General features: G+C 40.0%; 1 long non-coding RNA gene across 2 annotated transcripts; it reads right to left on the reverse strand.

Moving 5' to 3' along the window:
* Window positions 1-1,370: 1,370 nt before the first annotated feature.
* On the reverse strand, window positions 1,371-11,845 carry LOC143418605 (uncharacterized). 2 transcript variants are annotated; one of them, XR_013098615.1, is made up of 3 exons: window positions 8,143-11,844; window positions 4,793-5,902; window positions 1,371-3,128 (listed from the first exon to the last, which is right to left on the reverse strand). It is a non-coding gene; the product is annotated as an uncharacterized LOC143418605 (long non-coding RNA). The 2 variants fall into 2 exon arrangements; XR_013098616.1 differs by lacking the exon at window positions 1,371-3,128 and adding an exon at window positions 3,198-3,255 and having other exon boundaries at window positions 8,143-11,845.
* Window positions 11,846-19,062: the final 7,217 nt, after the last annotated feature.

Below are 19,062 nucleotides of genomic sequence, written 5' to 3' on the forward strand. Positions count from 1 at the left end.
AAAGGCTACTATTACAGTCACATTTGTGTGACTGTTCTTTTGTGCAGCTTACTCAAAGCCTCCAATAGACGTGTCGTTAAAGACAATCATTTTAAAGAAAGTGCCTCCAAAAAAAAGAAAGAGAAATAGACTGCAGCAGCCTCACTGAGTTTCCTTGAAAGATGTGAAACTCTAGGAGATGAAAGATTGAATAGAAAGAACGGACCTTGGTCAGGTGTTAAAAGTGCTCTCCCCCATCACAGGTATATTTTGGACAGATGGGAGATGAATCCTGCCCTTTAGCAATTCTTATGCAATGTCATATTTTTCTAAAAGGATGCACTAGCAGCAAGGACAGACCGATAACAAGCTGCTGTTTGGATGCGCTCATAAAAATCCACAATTTTTCAACAAAAAAAGCAATCATGGCAAAATTAGAGAACAATCAGATTGCCTGATTTATAAATGGGAGGAGTTAAAATGGACCACGGTGTTGAAGCTGGTAATGAATTTGACATTATTTTGTCTCACAGAAAACACAAAGACATCACGCTGACGAGCGTGACGCCTCGCCTAATCCCACGCCGGTGCTGATGAGAAGTTGTCCGACAGCAGCGGACACACGCGCGCGCGCGTGTACATGCGCACGCTCTCACACTAAAAGGTGGCAGAGAGACAGCGGCGACAAAGGGTCTTGTTTATTGAAGGAACTTGAGAGGTGACAAATGAAGCATGAAATGAGTCTCTCGCACACAACGCAGAAATACCAGGTAGTGTGGCGCGAGAGCGCGGAGAGAGAGCGGGTGAGCAGCCAGAGGCGCTGGGAAAATGCTTACAAAACATACAGATAAAAAGAATCAATTTCATGGGTCGTGATAGCAAACAGAATGTAGAGGCATCTGTACAACAGATTGCGTGACCCAGTTTATGGGGGTTAGTGGGCTGGTGTGTGCAGCAATCTGGTTTTTGAATGGGGACTAGTAAACCAGCAAAGACAGAGTTTGGAAACCTCCACACTGAAAAAAATGTTTTGTTCAATTTACTCAATTTTTTTATGACAAGTGGTTGCACGAAATAAATTTGTTTGAATCCAGAAATATTTTTTAAGTACACTGAATTTAATTTAAGCGAGTAAAACCAACATATATTTTTAAGCTACTTTAACTTAACTGTTGTGGATACGTCTTAGTCAAATATTATTAGTAAGTCCAACTAAGGTCGTGTTAAATGTACCAGAATAATTTGTTTCCTTTACACTTATGTCCCAAACTTATATTCAAATCAATCAAATTGTTAATTTCTCTCTATTTCAATTAAGTTAAGTTTACTTAAAAAATATTGCTTACCCTGATTTGTAGTTTTTAAAAACGTCAATAATGAAAACTACAACATTCTTTCACATCATTTATTAATGCAAAATTTGTTGCAAACAGAATAAGAATCCACATCTCTAAGGGAAATTGCTGCAATTTGTATAATACAAATTACAAAACTTTTGCCTATGAACTAGTAGCTTTAAAAAGCTGTATTCAAACAAAACAGAAACAACAGACAAGAGAAATGTTAACCAATGTTTCTCTTCCTCTAAAAAAGAAAAAAAAAAACCAAACTCCTTACATAAAAGAATAAAACACTACCAGCAGTATAATGTATCACAATTAGAAACTGATGCATCCACAAACTAACCAGTTTCAGACTTGCTGTTCTGCGATCCATATTTAGAAATTGCATTTTAATAAGGTAATTAGACTTAAAATTAAACTTGTGTTTCCCTTACTGCTTATTGACCACTGTCTTTCCATTCTAGTCCTTCCTTGAAGATTCTGAATGTTTTACATATTTTCTGACCTAACATACTCGCTTCAAAACAATTAATAGTCTTTAAAGTGTTACCAGTGTGCTGCAGTGTGGTAATCATGAATGGTTTTTTTTGGTTTTTTTATCCGGTTGAGTTAACACTGATTATACGCAGGGCAGCAGCTATAACTGAATAATTACAAAGTTGCTCTTCAAGCTACTCAAATGTACCACACGTGAAACATTCATTATTGAAAGTTAAAATGTTCAATCGAAACATAACACAGAACAAATGATGGTTGTACAAGAGTTTCACTCCTATTCACAAGAGCACCAGTCATTGGTAATTTACATAACAGCATTCTCTTGATGTGTTATTTTAGAAATCTTCCTATCCAGTAGCAATTTTGTTCTTCAGCCCAAAGACTTTGGGGGAGAGCTTTTCAAATTCAAATTTTATTTGTCACGTACACAGTCATACACAGTACGATATGTAGTGAAATGCTTGGACAACTGCTCGTGACCTAAAGAAAACAAAAAAGGAAAAGGCTATGAATAAGATAGGAAATAAATATGAAAAATTAAAAAGGGTAAATTTAACTAGGAAGGAATAAAATATAAATTAAGGTTAAAAATGAAATAACTGTACAACACAAATTAGAATGAAGGGTAAATTTAACTGGGAAGAATAAGATAAAGATAAATATATAAATTAAAGTTGAAAATAAAATAACTGTACAACAAAATACACAATACACAATATAGAACTATATAAGAATGTATGAAGAAATCTAAATCTAAATAAATATATACACAATAACAGCAGCTGTACAAGTATTAACCGGAAATGAAGAATATAGTGACCAGTGTTGTGCAAAACCAAAGTCCAGAAAGTCCAGTGTGTGTGTGTAAGAACCATATGTGTGGGTCAGTACTGTGTGGTGGTGTGATTGAGAGACCGTATCGCCTGCGGGAAGAAGCTCCTCCTCAGTCTCTCTGTGTTGGTCTTCAGGGAGCGGAATCGCTTTCCTGACCTCAACAGAGAGAACAGTCTGTTGTTGGGATGGCTGAGGTCCTTCACGATCTTCACCATCGAATCCCATCAACACTTTCTAAATGAATTCATAATAGTCCTTCAATTCCTTGGGGAAGGCTAGGTTTAGTGCATAGATTACTTCAAGCATCAATGCACAAGCTTGGGCCAGAGATCCAATGTTGTCCATGACTATCTCCCCTTCAACAAATATTCCAATGTCATCATAATGTCCATTTTGTCCATCCTCCCTGTTGATGACATAAATGCCCATGGTGTGCTTCTTCAGGTCTCACTGGATATCATCTCCTTCAATGTCCTAAACATTTAATAAAAAGGTAAAAGAAAAAACAATTAACTCTACAATTAAATTCCAATCTAGTCGTTTGGTAGAGGCAAAGTGCCCTGAGAACTGCTTCCCTTTTCACTTTAACATCACTTTCAGCCTGTTTAAAGAGAGTTGCTGATTAAACCAATTTGGAAAAAAGAACAATGTCTGACATTCGCAATAAGTAAATTTTATCATATGTCAGTTCAAACATAGTAAATAAAATTTATATATGAAATTTCAAAATTTAGATTGCTTGGCTGGTCACCTAAAACGGCTTATTGGACTCACCAGTGACCTGCCACTTAAGACAAAAGAAATCCAAATAGAATTTGCAATTAGGGCTGCTCAATTAATCAAATTTTAATCACGATTACGATCTGGGCTTTCAACGATCATTAAAAATGACTGAGCCGATTATTAGCCCCTCCCTCATTTATCCGCGACACCTTAAAGGCCGGTCCGTGAAAATATTGTCGGGCATAAACCGGTCCGTGGCGCAAAAAAGGTTGGAGACCGCTGATTAAGAGGACCCGAGGGAAGCTCGGAAAGCTAAGCAGAAGTTATTTGGAGAGGAGAGAGTGACTGCTGTTGGTTGAAAAGAGAGGTTAAAAAACTTCAGTGGTGTTGCACACTATTTTATATTATTTTTTAAAGTCATTGAAGCCGGTCAGAGCAGCACGCTCCGTTTTGTGTAACTATTTTTAAATCCCTGTAGAACCTGAACCGTGTAAGCTAGCGCAATAATTTTTTTTGCATATGAAACCGGAGGAGTTGTACTTACATCTGATGCCATCAGCTTGTCCTCGGTCACGGTTTCCTTCCACATAAAGCTTTGCAAAAACTGCATAGAAAGCGCTTGCAGGAACAAAAACATAATATTCCAGAAACACGCTTTGCCGATCCGATCAGCTGTTCGTAACACTTCCCACAGTGAATCAGACGTCAGCACGAACTATCACATGTCGGCCATTTCCTCCCCGAAACCGGAAGTGACGTCATTTTCGCGGAAATGTAGTTTTTTACTTGTAGGCCTTAAAAGCCTATACTGGTCATGTTTGACTTTTCTGAATAGTTTCTGGGATGCTTAGAACTCGAATTGCACTGCTGGAAATCGTTTATTTTGATGCACCTGCTGTTTTCTTTGCAAATTTCCATCATAGGATTGTTTTTTCGTTTTTCCTGCAGTGTATATAAAAATTGGTGTATCTCCAAAATAAAACTATGAAGACACTCAAAATAAATTTCCTGTTGTTGTAAACTATTTTTTGCAACTTTTTTGTATTTAAAGTTTTGAGGGATAAACCTCTTAAATTTCTCCAAGTAGAAATATATGTAAAAAAACAAAACCGATTTTCAATTTTTTTGTAGTTTATTGCAACTTTTTTGCAATTTATGTAGTTACTATGGACATAATGCATATATATTATTAAAATATGGGCTATAACAGTTGTATAGCAACTTGAAATGCTCCCACAAATGGCACTACAACATGTAAAAAAATAATATAAGCTCTGGCGGACTTGGTTCTATGGTAGGTCTTAAAGGGTTAAATAAATATCGTCAAATAATCGAGATCTCAATTTCAGTGAAAATAATCGTGATTATCATTTTTGCCATAATCGAGCAGCCCTATTTGCAATATTCAGATTTACCTCTTGCATGATCTGCAAGTGGTGGGCAAGTTTCTGCCCAGAAACACCGCCCTTCTTCTGGAAAACTGTCATCAACTGAGGTGTAATTCTGTCTAACTGTGCCGCGAAGGTCATCTCCAGTTGAAGTGTTGTAATACACTGGAATTCAGCATTTACCTGTATCTATCACTCACACACACACACACACACACACACACACACACACACACACACACACACACACACACACACACACACACACACACACACACACACACACACACACACACACAAAAAGAAGACTGGTGCTTAATCATTGGTATGATTATTTTGTTATTTCTTCATTAAATGCTACAATGCAATTGCCATCACTTCATAAAGCATGATTATCATATGGGTTAGTATACAGTGCATGAAGGATGTTACTACTGTTAATCAAAGAAGAAATGAATGGCATCAGTCCATTTAACGGGTTTAAAGGGTTTTAAAAAGCAGATATTTGTCTGTTTCAGGTGGTTGGCAACACATTTTCCTGTGCTCTTTGTCCACTGGTGGGAGTGTCTCACCTGTGAGGTCAGCGGGGCAGAACTCTGCCATCAGCAACAGAGAGCAGAGAAAATTTAGATGTGCAACTAAAAACATGCTTGCCATGTAAGCCCCAAACATCTCTGAAATTGCTCTGCAAACTTCAGAGTACTTATACTTCAGGAGTCTTGTGGGTACCGTAAAGACTCATGTATGCAAACAAACCACATTTTTTTTTGCAATCTGATCCTCTTTCTCTTGGCTGTTTCCTTCAGGGATCACCACAGTGAATGATCCACCTCCATCTAACCCTATGCTCTGCATCCTCTTAACTCACAAGAACTAAATTCCTGTTTTTCATTTCACTTTCGCAAGTTTTTTTTTTTTCTTTTGTCCTGGATAAAAGAAATTTAATCATATATATATTAATTGATATTAATTAATATCAATATTAATAAGTTTATCTATCTTAAGATGAGATAGATAAACTTGTCCCTGCAATACTGTGACAAATACTGTTGTGATAAATATGTAAGGAATTTGCATGTACTTACCAAAATAACACCATCTTCTTGAATAAACAGTAACACATAAGGGGAAGAAAATCTGCCAGAAAAGGAAGACAAATAAAAAAAAAAAAAAACTTTAGAAAGACAAACAATTACCGTTTCCAAGCCATTAGTGCATTACTTCATGATACTCCCTTGTAACAACACAAATCTTACTTGTGCCTCTGTGCAAACTACAGATGGCACGATACCACTTTTTTATGTCCGATACCGATATCATAAATTTGATTATCTGCCGATGCCGATATGAATCCGATATAGTGTATTTTATAATAAATAAAACTGTTTTTATAAATATTTTACTGCATTTTGTATAAGTTCATACTCAGTTTTAAAAACAAAACATTAAAGCTATTCTGTTATACCTGTATGCAAAAAATACACTGCACCCAAAATATTTTATACTTCAGCAATACTGATCAACCTAAAAAACTTACACCATCCTCCTTATTCAGGTATTCTAAACAGTACATAGAAATATTAAACTAACTAATAGGACTGCCAACTCCCAGCAAAAATATTAGGAAACCACCCCGCACCCTCCGCCTGATAATGCTTAATTGACGTAATCTACTTTAATGCACAGAAATCAATTATTTTTCTATAATAATTTGATTCAACATTTTTCTTCAATACAGTTGCAGACAGCGCAGACAGCGTACCTTCCCAAAGGAAAAAGTGCTATATGTACTACTATTACTAGGGCATATATTAGACTTAATATTTACTACATACAATAATGGATCTCTATACATTTAACCAGATCACCACTTTGGTAGTAAGATTTAGAATAATTATTTATTAAAAGCTAGACATTTTAAATGAGAATAAGAAAGAAAATTATGTCTTTGTGTCTCCCTTTCCCTGTTAATGCCCTACCTGGCCCCTGGCAAAACTTTGCTAGATCCGCCCCTGCACAGTTACCAGATGTCAGCTACATAGAAAAGGATCCTGGTGTTATTTGTCTCTCATAAACAGTTCATAACTTCCCTTCAACTCATTCATGTGACCTAAAATGTAAACCTGTTTCTTCATTACCTGTTCAGCTCTAATGATTCAGTAAAAACTTCTCCTGGTTTCACCTTCATGTTTCCTTCTCACCACATATCCAAACTATCATGACCAGCAGCTATTACGGCTGTGGCTCCAGAAAACATAAGCGGATACTAGAAGTAATATTAAAAAAATTCTAGCAACAGCTTATCAAGCTTAAACGTGCTGCTGTTGTTTATCTGCCGTTTTCCTCTTTCTAGCGCAAACTGGGTGACTAACAAATGAGAGAGACTAGCGACAGAAAAGCCGATCAGCTGATAACCGATCAGTTTCACGATTGAAGTAGCAACAGGAGAGGGAGGGGGGAGAATGAGGGAAGAAGTTTTAGCTGTTCAGCATGAAGACACCGAATAACTCCAGCTTTGTGTCTTTTTTCATTCTAGCTGAAGTATAAAACAAATCGCTTCCTTTCCCCCTCAATACAAAACTCCGACAGCCAGTCCAGCTGTGGCTCCATACATCGGTTGTTAAGCTCAACATGGAAATACTATGCAAACATAAAGAGATGAACTTACACACTTGCTTTACTTCTCTGTGTTAGTTTTCTCTGAGATTAAATGCAGCGGTTTGGAAGCACGTAGCGAGGCTTCAAATGCTAAACCAGACCGCTGACAGGTCTTGCACTCAACAGCTCTATCAAGTGAAGCAACTTCTTTTCTGAGTTAATTTCAGTTCTGACAAACATCACTCTCAGTGCCTTTTGATCTCACATTTTTGGCAACCACTGAGTTATTCTCCTCCACAGTTTACAACCATTATTTTTTTCTGCACAAAAGACGTTGTGCAACGCCAATCCTACTTATTTCCTACTGCACCCCTGACTGTGCAGGTGCGTTCAGAAGCCCCCTCCCCCGCCCGACTATTCCTTAATGCCAATGTTGTGGCGGGAGGGACGATTTCTCCACTTAAAACTGCAGGCGACTGTACAGTGAACTTTACAGCTAACTACAGAGAAATTGCCTCGTTCCATAATTTGTTAGTACAAAGTGTGCCACAAGAACTAAGCTAAAAACATATGACATTTTAACGCATCAATACAATTACTCTTTTAATAGAGCAGTAGCTAATAGAGCACATAGCTAGCTTAAGTCAAATTCATGACAAAGTTCAGAGGTGTACAACTACTTAGACTTCTTTCTCCATGTGCACACGTCTTAAAGAGTCAACATGCTTTGACTGAGGTAAAAAAAATAAAACAAAAACGACCGTAAAAGGTTTACTTACCGAAGCTAGACCACCTTTATATGAAGTTGTGCGATTAACTTGAGCCCGCTTGCAGCACACAAAGAGTCCGCTTCTTCAGTCCGCGCGCAAAATGGCGGCCTGTCCTAACGCATGCGCAAAATGGCCCAGCAGGAGGCTATGAAAAACATACTTAAGCATTTTGAGCTACATTTAATTAACTAAAATTAATTGGATTAAAACGCAGGGAATGTATTCTGGAGTTACTCGAATTATATATGTAGACAGGAATTACTCATTTGAATTGAAAAGATATACCAAAATATAATATACTATATTTAAAAGGAGACAATATCACTTTTTTCAGTGCAGATGGGGGTCTGCTTTAGAAAATCCCCCCCAGGCACTTTTTAAGAAATAAAAATATGTTCTAAAAGTATTTTCAATAATAATTTGTCTGATATGGGTTTTTCACATTTTCCTCCCACACTGCAAAATTACAGAATGTATGACTATGCTGGACATCATTTTCTACACAGACTCTTTTAAGAGGAAACGGTCTTACAAACAGTGGTTAAATTAATTATAATTTGATAAGGTTTGTTTCGAATTATAATTCTACATCAAAATGGGTTAATTCTTTGTTAACTCTGTATTTTTTTGTGATGTTACACCTGACAGGTGTTGGGACCACTGAGAGCGTCAGGTGAGAAAGACAAAGTGGGAGAGAAATCAGCCTTAAGAAAAAGGATGAAAACAAAGTTTTATTGCTCAGGAGAAATTAAGCAGAAATGAAAAGCACATTTACATGCACCATCAGCCCCCACATTAGGAGGAAGGTGGCAGGAGGGGGTAGGTGAATGATCTATTCCTGTCAGGTGACCTACTGTGCTGAAAAGGAAAATAACTTGATTTGAAAGGGCACGGAGCAATACACAGTGTAACGATGTATTGGAACTGTCATCAGAATTTTAACGAAACCAAGTTACAAAATCTGACTTTGTCTCCTAATCAAGACAATTACAGCAACAAACCCGGGATGTTTAAGTTTAAGGAGGGCACAGCCTTCGTGTGCAGCCTTAGGGGTGAAAAGAAATCCTGCTAATGTGTGAGAGTGAAGGCCTGAGCCGTGCTGCATGGAAACGGGTGTGACACATGCAGATGGCTTTGAGTGTAATGCTGCCATCTATAGGTAGGAGTAAATTTCTGCTGATGTTTCAGCAAACAGCACACACACACACACACACACACACACACTCCTCTTCCTCTAACACACTCTCAAAGTACAGCAGGAAAGAAGCCATCGCTGTACTGTATTCATCCACGATTCATGTTCCACCATAATATATAGAGCACAGAGAACAGGGGACACATTCCATTTAGCTTTAGCTCTTCTCTCTTTAGCCATCACAGCAAGGCCCCCTCTCTAAAAGCCAACATAAAAACCAGTACAAACATGTTAACTGGTAACCAAAAGCTAGCATTCTTTAAGCAGACACAATACAAAAAGTGTTTAAATGCATCTAATGCTTCTTAAGTTGTTCACTTATACCTCAGCATGTATCAAAATCCATCTCCTGCCTGCAACATAACCTTCACGATACACATCACACCATATTATGCAGCTACACTCATTAAAACATTACAAAGTCCGCACTACACCTCATCGCCCTCCTCCTCTAACTAAAGTTGACCGCATATGACCCGCAGGCCGCTGTTGATTGGCATTCAGTTGCCCTGCTGGCACTGACCAGCTTCTCACCTGGCTGACTCCCTGCCAGCAGGTAAAGAGAGACAGAGCTTCATTGAGAGGTCCTTCACCCTGTCACTTATCTTCTACCACACACACCTCCTGTCTTCAGGGTCTCAGCTCACACACAGCACCCAAACTCACGCGCACTCGAAGGAGTCACGTCTCCTCCGGCTCCATACGTGAAGGAAACTAAATATCAATTTCCCTTTGCTGTCATAACTAGCTGCATTTGATGGATTCAGCCTACATGCCTATCATCAGAGTCAAATTGATCACGGTGCGGCTGATGTGCATCGTGCGGCAGAAAGAGAAAGCCTTTCTGGAGAGTGACTGATAGCTGAAGTGAAGGCGGCTAATTGGAAGTTTAAGGTAAAATCACGCTGTCAGTAGGAGAGGAAATTGGCTGTGTTTAATTTATGCTCTCTAAATGATTCCCAGCTGAAGCTACAAGATGAGTGTCGGCACATATAGGATTTTTTTTTTATGTTTCTTTTGGAGTATTAATAACAAACAAGGAGCGGAAAAACAAAGCAGAAGAGCTGAAAGGAAAATTGAAAACGATTTGATGTATTGAAATCAAATATTCTTATCGGTGCTTTTATAGGGTTCCAGACTGAGACGCATCATTTCGCTGCCTCAACTTGCAGCGAGCCATCTTCAATAGAAATTCACCATGTAACGCTGCTTTTGTCCAAGTGATACAAAGGCTCGTGCCTGTCCCCAGTTAATCAAAGCTTCTGTTGACACAGGAAGTCTTGTGGCGTACACCATGGCAGTGGGGTTCGGTGTGTGTGTGTGTGTGTGTGTTGACGGGTGATCCACTTCTCCTCTCACTGCCTCCCTTCCCTTTGTGTGACAGACAAAGCCGATAGCACCCCGTCTATCTGGGAAGATAGGATCATTATACAAACAGCGCCCAGCCATTATTGACACTACGCTTGTGTGACTGCACTGATGGCACAGAGAGAGCGTTAGTATGTTTCAAGCATGTAAAATATGTCAGTATTAATAACTTCTTGAGATATTCCATTTACCCTAACCACTTATCCAGACCTAGGTCACACCTAAACGTCAAGAGGGAGGATACACAGGACGGATCGACTGTCCATCGCTGGCCCAACGCACAGAGAAATACATACTCACATTTACACACAAAGCCCATTTAAAATCATATCCTTTTAGGCTGTGGGACTGAGTGAGAGGTATGTGACTTTCACAGCTGTGACACCAGTTTATGAGGGGAAAACAACTCTGGAAGTCCCTCCTACAGTTTGTAGGAGGCCCAATTTGTTAAGAAATAAACAAGCAGTCATGCTTTTAGGAAGTGCTGTGGATAGATCTACAATCTATACATATCAAAGCACCTAAACACTAAACATCAGTACTATGTGATGCTACAGTACTAATATCGATACTGGATACTCCATAATTAGCTAACACAGCAAAACACACCTTAAAGCTTTTCATTTATTTTGAGCTTTTTTTTTAAATGGAGACTTGTTTAATATAAATGATACCAATACCAGCACTAGTATCGATGGAATCAATATTTGGATTGATCAGCCCACCTCTGCTAAACCTTCTAACTGTGAGTGCTTGAAGATCAAGTCTCAAAAGACAGCTATCTCTAGCATCCTCTTGTGTCACAACCAGTGTTGGTCAAGTTACTTGAAAAAAGTAATCAGTAACTAATTACTGATTACTTCCCCAAAAAAGCAATCCCGTTACTTTACTGATTACTTATTTTCAAAAGTAATTAATTACTTAGTTACTTAGTTACTTTTTAAAAACACGATTTACAACCTGAAGAGGTGATAAAGCGATAGATCTTTCAGCCCAATTCTACTTTTTCTACATAATCCATCATACAAAATGTAATCAAATGGAAAAGTCCCTTTTTAAAACTTGTTTTATCAGTTTTAATCTTTTAACTTTATGCATCAAGCAAAAATTTAATTATATGCAACATTCTCTGACTTGAATAAATTAGTTTAACATTTAAACCTATTTTCTACACATTCCAGCACATAAAATAAAATATTTTTTGTGTTTACACTCACTCTTTCAAACAGATGCAAGTAAAACACAGCAGAAAATAAATAAAATCAAAGACTAGCGGTCCTTTTGCTCTATTTTCACCTGTAAAGCAGGACTGCGGTAGGCGGAGGTTTACCCTGGTGCAGGTGTGCCGCGGTCAGTTGAAGAATCCGCGAGTTTCTCTGTGAGTTTCCCATTACGTCATAGCGCACTCGGTGCTTGCTTGGAAGTTTAGGGGTTGTTTTCGCTGTAAAAAGAAGTTTTCTTCCCACGCACAATGGACACTAATGTTTTTGTCACTTTTTATGGAATCAAGCTCAAAGTAAGGTCAGTACTTCCACGCTTTAAACGCTGCACGCTCATACTCTCTCCCACAATCGATATATTATCCATTGTTGATCTGCACACAGCTGTTGTCACTAACGGCGCACTCGCTTACGTCACTGTCATGAGACATTCTCGCAAAATATCACGGTTTTAGTAACGCAGTAACGCAGCGTTCCTACGGGAAAGTAACGGTAATCTAATTACCGTTTTTGCAATAGTAATCCCTTACTTTACTCGTTACTTGAAAAAAGTAATCAGATTACAGTAACGCGTTACTGCCCATCTCTGGTCACAACAACCCTCTGCATGTCCTCCCTTCATGTTCACCATCCCTCCTCTGCACATGTCTGAACCATTTCCGGCTCACCTCTCTAACTTTGTCTCCAAACTGCACAACCTTATCATCTTCAACTCCACCTCCTGTCTTTCACTGAGTTGTTAAAAATGAAACCAAACCTAAAACTCACACTAAGATCCAATGAATGCACGATACTCACCCACTGAAAATAAATGAATGAATGAATAAATAGATAAATAAATAAGAGACCGGCCCATTTTAGCACCATGCAGCGTTTAGATGCTAATAATAAAGCGAGCACGCTGGGCACGTTCACACCTGTTCACCTCACTCAATTTGATGCCATTTTAGGTGATCGTGTGCTATTGTGTTTAAGGCCTATCACCCTGGGCCGAGGTGCAACTAAGGGATGCTACAGAATTAAAATTGGATTTGTTAAGAGCAACTTTCATGTTGCCTTATCATTTCTATTTTCTTTCTTATCAAGGGAAATTTAATAAGGTGTAATGCCTTTGTATAGCGGGCCCTTTAGGGGAATGAGTCATTTAACAACTGCACATTGCACAACAAGCAAGGCTGCCAGAATGTGTTTGTTCTCATTATATCAAGTTTACCACTCTCAGAGATTTCTGGAAAAAGGCGACGAGCAGATTTCATCTGATTAAAACCTATATATTTTTCCAGCTCAGTTTCTAGACAGTTGGCCTTAAAGACGAGGCTGGCAACATTCTCTCTTTATCTTACTGTCAACAAATCCCATAAACAGAAATAAACCAAAAATGCATCAGTCCATCTGTGAATGCTTTCCAGCCTCCCACTGCCAGCTCATCGGTTACTGCTTAACACGTACTGTAAATCTTGGACTTATTTAGCCTGTCGGAGTCACTGGAAGTGTGCGGATCATTTAAAAAGTTCCGTGAAGATGTAACAGATCTTAGATAATATTTGTAGGAACGTTGCTGGTGCTTTTATGGGACTTGCTGACAGTATGAAGAAGAAATAATGAGCTGACTTATTAAAAGCTCTGCGATCTGCACTGACTGTGCAACCTTTTTCATGCAAACATCTGCAACCAAAGGAGCAGGAAAGGTTTGGTGATCCTTAGCCACCTATTTTAAAAACAAACCTCATATTTTTACCTCCTACATTTCAACATATCAGATACTCCTAGACCCGTGGCTCCATTCATAAAGGTAGTTGTTGTCACTTCTCCTGGAATAATATCAGTACATCACACCTTTCCAGGAGCAGGTGGTGCGATTGCTGATTACAGCAAAATCTTTCTTCTTCTTCTGGAAAGCTGCTCTCAAATCCTGTGCACAGCCTGGCAATAAAGAACCAAAGAAGTGTGGAATCCATGAAGATTCCAGGCCCTAAATACAGAATAATGAGGCATTAAAGTCTGGGGCTGAGGAGGGTAATAATAAGATTGAAAGAGCGGGTGGGAGTGTGGAGGGTATGGTGGGAAAGGGACAATAGTTTCCAGAGGAAAGAAAGAGTGAGAAGAGCAACGAGAGGGGAGGAAGGAAAGATAAGGCTGGTGGCTTATCCTAGTTACTGGGAAAGGATTAAGTGATGTGCCACTTTGGTTCGCTGAATGTGTGTGCATGCATGCACGCATACACACAGAAATAGGCCTGATCAGTCTTTCGGGCATGTGCGCACCCTTTTTTTTCCTCATTCAATCACCCTCTGAGAGACACACGCACATCCAGGCATGTGCTGAGAGGGGTTAAGGAGCTACGTTGCCCTCTGAGCCAGTCTTACTGGGCTGTAATGACTTTAGAGGATGTCGGATTCTTTTTATCCACCAGTGTAATATAATAAAGCAGAAAGGAGGGAGCCGTCTTCTTCGAACTGCTTCTACTGGCCTCAGCGGACTCTCTTACCCAGTCTCTCTCTCGCTCCCTCTTTCACCTTTCTAACTTATGTCATGCTCATCTCTCTCTCTCTTTCTGTCCCTCTCTCTCCTGCCCTCTGGTCCCAGATGAAATTCTTTGTCCTTCCTAACCTTGACCTCTTTCCCTTGTTCTCCTCCCTTACTCTTTGATTTCACTGGTGTATTGGGTTTGTTCAGCCTTCTGCTTTCCCTTTTGTTCCAAGCTCCCCTACTCCTCTAGTGTCACATATGACAGTGTAGGGTTCCTGAACTGCTTCACACTCAAGTCACATGCTGTTTCCCTCCAGACACCTGGGTCAGGTTCCCTGCTGCTTCCGGACGCTCTGGTTATCTCTATTCCCTTTTCATAGCCATACCATCCCTTGTACTTTTTTCACTCTGTCAGTGGACACAAACTGGATGAGACAGACAGTGCTTCTCTCTGGGGGACAAATGCAGACAAAATTTTCAGGGCAGCTAACTGGGACCTATGTAGTGTGCACTTTGGAGCTGGTGGCAGATCCTTATTTATCTTATCTTGATATTAGAAAACTGGACAAACTTAAATAACATTTTCTGGGTATTTGCAGAAAAGATGTTATTATCTGTCCTTTAGAGTGGAAGAGAGAGCCTGACTTTGAGGAGTAAAGAGAAAATGATTACAATGGGAAATTGTTTTTACTAGAAAATTATTTGCAGCATTTGGGAGGCTGGTCTGGGACATGATAACTTGCGCAGGCAACGAAGCTGTTCGGTGTTATGTTTAGTCATGTGAAGAAGAACCACTTTTAGCATCACTAACTTGCAGTAGTCATTTACTGCATGACTTTATCACTCTCTCATATCATCGTGGCCCACTCTTCTTTGCAACATTGCTTCAGTTCAAGCATTGTGACCATTCATTTCTAAACAGTCCCTACACTGCATTTCTGTTGTCTTGAGGTCTGGACATTGACCGTGCCACAGTGTGACGGCCTCGGCCATGTCCCGTCTTTACTATGTCCTGAATGAGCCGGGCACAATTATTGCTGCACCTTGTTTCTTTTCTTTATCAACCATTCTGTTGTAGATTTGCTGCTATGCTTGGGATTACTGTCCTGCTGCATGACATAATTTCAGCCAAGTTGTAGCTGTCAGACAGATGGCCTCACATTTGACTCTAAAAAACTCTGGTATACAGAGAAGTTCATGGTTGACTCAAGGATTGCAGGGTGCCTAGGTCACCCTTCTACCACTGTGCTTGACAGCTGGTATGAGGTGTTTGTGCGGATGCGCTGTATTTGGTTTCCTCCAAGTGTGTTGCTATGCATTGTCGCAAAAAATGTCCACTTTCAGAAGTCTTGTGTTTTTTTCGGTTGCAACTTTGCAAACCTAAGCTTTGTTCTCTCTAAAATGAACATGGCAGCAGACTTTCAACTGTCAACCCATCCAAACAAGAGATATTCGGTCAGTCTACTTCTAACGGTGCTGTTATGACGTTTAACATGCTAACCCAACATATAGATCTTGTTTTTTTGTAATTGCTCCGAACACTGCATGGTCTAACTTGTGATGATGACACTGGTGGGTTGTCCACTCCTGGGAAAACGGTTATATTGTGTTAGCACACACCTGAATGCTCCAGAGCAGCAAACTGCTAAAACGTCTCTTTTATAGAGACGCTCACACTTTCTGACGATCAATAATCACGTGTATTGGATCATCAGCACCTGACTGCTTCTTGGTCTCTTAATTTCAATGAAAACATTATGGGAGTTTTCCACAGCATTGCAGAGTCTGGTGAAAACTCTTTTTCACACGCCTATACATGGTCTCCACCCGTCGCAGCTTCACTTACTTTCATGTTTCACAAGATTACAATTTTCTTGCATTCTTAATGCGTCTAACTTTTGCAGCTTCACTACATGGACTGGACACATGGACAGCTACAGGCAGTAGACTTGCTGATCGTAAGGCTAAGTCACTGAAGACATTGTATTTTCACCCTATTGTTTTTGTGTGAGAATCATGACATCTAAAATTACTGAATACACCAGTCAATCACTCCACACCCCCACCTGTGGCTGATGTAGAATCAACAATTAGCTCAGTTGTTACATTTTGCCTGTGGAAGGAAATTCTCACAGGCACACTGAAAACATGCAAGTCCCACAGAAAGGCCCCAGCTGACTAGTAGGTTCAAACCGCCTCCTGTCTGTGAAGTGACAGTGTAACAACACAGCGGCTCCTTACAAATCTCCTAAATCGCAAGCATAACGCTGAATGTAACTCACCTCTTACTCTATTCCCGTTTTCTCCTCCTCTTCGTCCCTCCAGGCTGAGGTTCCATCCATTCCACTGCTTCGCCGAGCTGCATGTTTATGCATATGGTTGTTGGTGGGGGGTCTAATTAAAATCACCAGCAGACAGTTCCAGTTCACATTCGGGCAGTTTAATAAAAGACTATTAAAATTAGCAAAAGAACCTCATGCGAGCGTGCGCGGAAACAGAACGGTGACTGTCACTGATGCAGCCACACACTCCAATTAGGCTCACTGTCGAATTCACACTCATGCAATGCCAAGTTGGCCGAGCGAAGACGGAAGAACAGAGAAGTGGGGGAACAGTGAGGGAGGGAGAAGTGTAGGGCAAATAACTTTACTACTGTGTGAACTCCAGAAAGAAGTAGTTACATGTGTGGGAATGTGTGTGCATGAAAAAGCATTTTTATCTGACTGCATGTGAATTCTAAGTGTCTAACTTTACTTGAATTGATCCCCATTAAGTCTTTTCAAAGGGCAGCAGTTTGTCAAAGCCTGACACCTCTTCAGCAGGATGAGAAAGAACAGCCGACAAACAGCATTTCAAGAACGGAACAAAGGAGATGGTGCAGAGCTGATAAAACATACAACATTAAGCTCCGCGGCTGACTGTCAAGCACGTGTCGAGCTAAAGCTACGGGATGTCTGACAGGTCAAAACTGTGGCAACAGCTCAAAGGATCACTTTTCAGACAAACACATGCACTTAAGTGGGTGGAAAAAAAAGAAAAAAGCAAGACAATTACTGCATGCTGGCTGCAAAATGAGCATTACAGTAACACCACCCTCGGCGGCACACACACACACAGCGTCCTCTGCTTTATGCACGTTTTCTGGAACTCGTTGTATTCAGCTGGGCCCGGTAATTGGTAAAGACTGGAAATCAATAGTGGCACACTGCAAGGCGTGAGTAGCCATCTTCTAACCTTGCACCGAGCAGCTGCCTCTCCCAATCAAAGCCCGGCTGGTTTCCACGGCAACCTCAATCCCGTGTCTTCCACTGTAATAGGGCGGGAAAAGAAAGCCACGGTGCTGAGGGTGTGCGGTTGAGATGGAGCTCAAGAAGGTGGAGGCAGCGAAAAATAAATCCAGTCTCGAGGGAACAAAAAAAAAAGCCATTAAAAATGAGTTTTAGCGGTGACATAAATTTAATGAGACTCATTCAGATTGTACAAACTCCAGTTCCTTAAAAAACAAAACAAACATCCCCCGCACTATCAAGATAGTGTTTATCTCATTTCATCACCAAACCACATTCAAAACATCTCATAAAGCCCATTCTTCCATTATTTTTCACCCATTGTGCTCTCTTATCCAATATATTGGCAAAATATTCCTGATATTTCTGTAATTCAACCAATTTAATTAAAGGGGGTGGGTTTCTAATAAAAGCCAAATGGCAGATAGCAGTGCCTGGGCTTTTCAGGAGCTTGTTTAATCAGAGAGTTGTTGAATGGAAGAAGGCAATAACAGAGTGAATAGAAGCTGGTATTTGTAAAGAAATGTCAGGGAGAAGGAAGGGATATGAGAGTCACTGGCTGAAACCTCTAATATGGTGCTGACTTTAATATAGGTAATATGTGCGCCATGTGTGTTGGGTTAGAGCTGCCTAATCCCAACTGAGGAAGTGGAGTTTGTAGACGGAGGCAGTGACAGACAAAACTGATGGCCATGCTGGGCTTCATTTCTTTATCATTTGACTTGCTGTCACTGTCCTATGCTAGCTTTCTGCAACAGAGCAAAGAGACAGCGTGCAACAGTTAATGGCTAACAGTTGATGGCTCTCCCTTGACTCGTGTGAGGTGCTTCACTGTTAATCTGTGTTAGTGAAAAAAACCCCCACCCCAAATCAAAGCTAAAAATATCTAACACTATGCTAACAACAAGAAGTTACCTGTGGTAGACAGTGGGATTCTCACACTCTGTATGTGCTGAAACACTTTTGTCACAATTCAAATGAGCATATGTCAGTTATGGGCTACTACATTTTTGTAGGTTAGGCTTAAGGGTTTTGACAGAGTGCATTCTTACAGCTAGCTAGATAAAAGAGCTGAGTCACAGAGACCTTGAGAGCAGACAGTGACACCCCGGTAATGACTGTTTGCTGAAGAAATTTCTGTATTCTGCAACCAGTTGGCAAGTGTTTGCTGGAGGTCTCTGGCCTGATTAGTCATTAGCAGGTAGCAAAGGTCGGTAGTAATTTACACAGATGATGCTGGCTTATATGCCAACACTTCTAAAACTACTCGTCAAGCAGCGGTGAAACTGTAGAGTGCAACGCAAACTGGAAATGGAGAATGTTCGCCTCAAAGTAAGGCAAAACTTTTTACATTGCATTTCCAGTTAGCATCACACTTTTTCAAATTTCA

The sequence above is a fragment of the Maylandia zebra genome, linkage group LG5 (assembly GCF_041146795.1).
Source record: "Maylandia zebra isolate NMK-2024a linkage group LG5, Mzebra_GT3a, whole genome shotgun sequence".
NCBI classification, from domain to species: domain Eukaryota; kingdom Metazoa; phylum Chordata; class Actinopteri; order Cichliformes; family Cichlidae; genus Maylandia; species Maylandia zebra.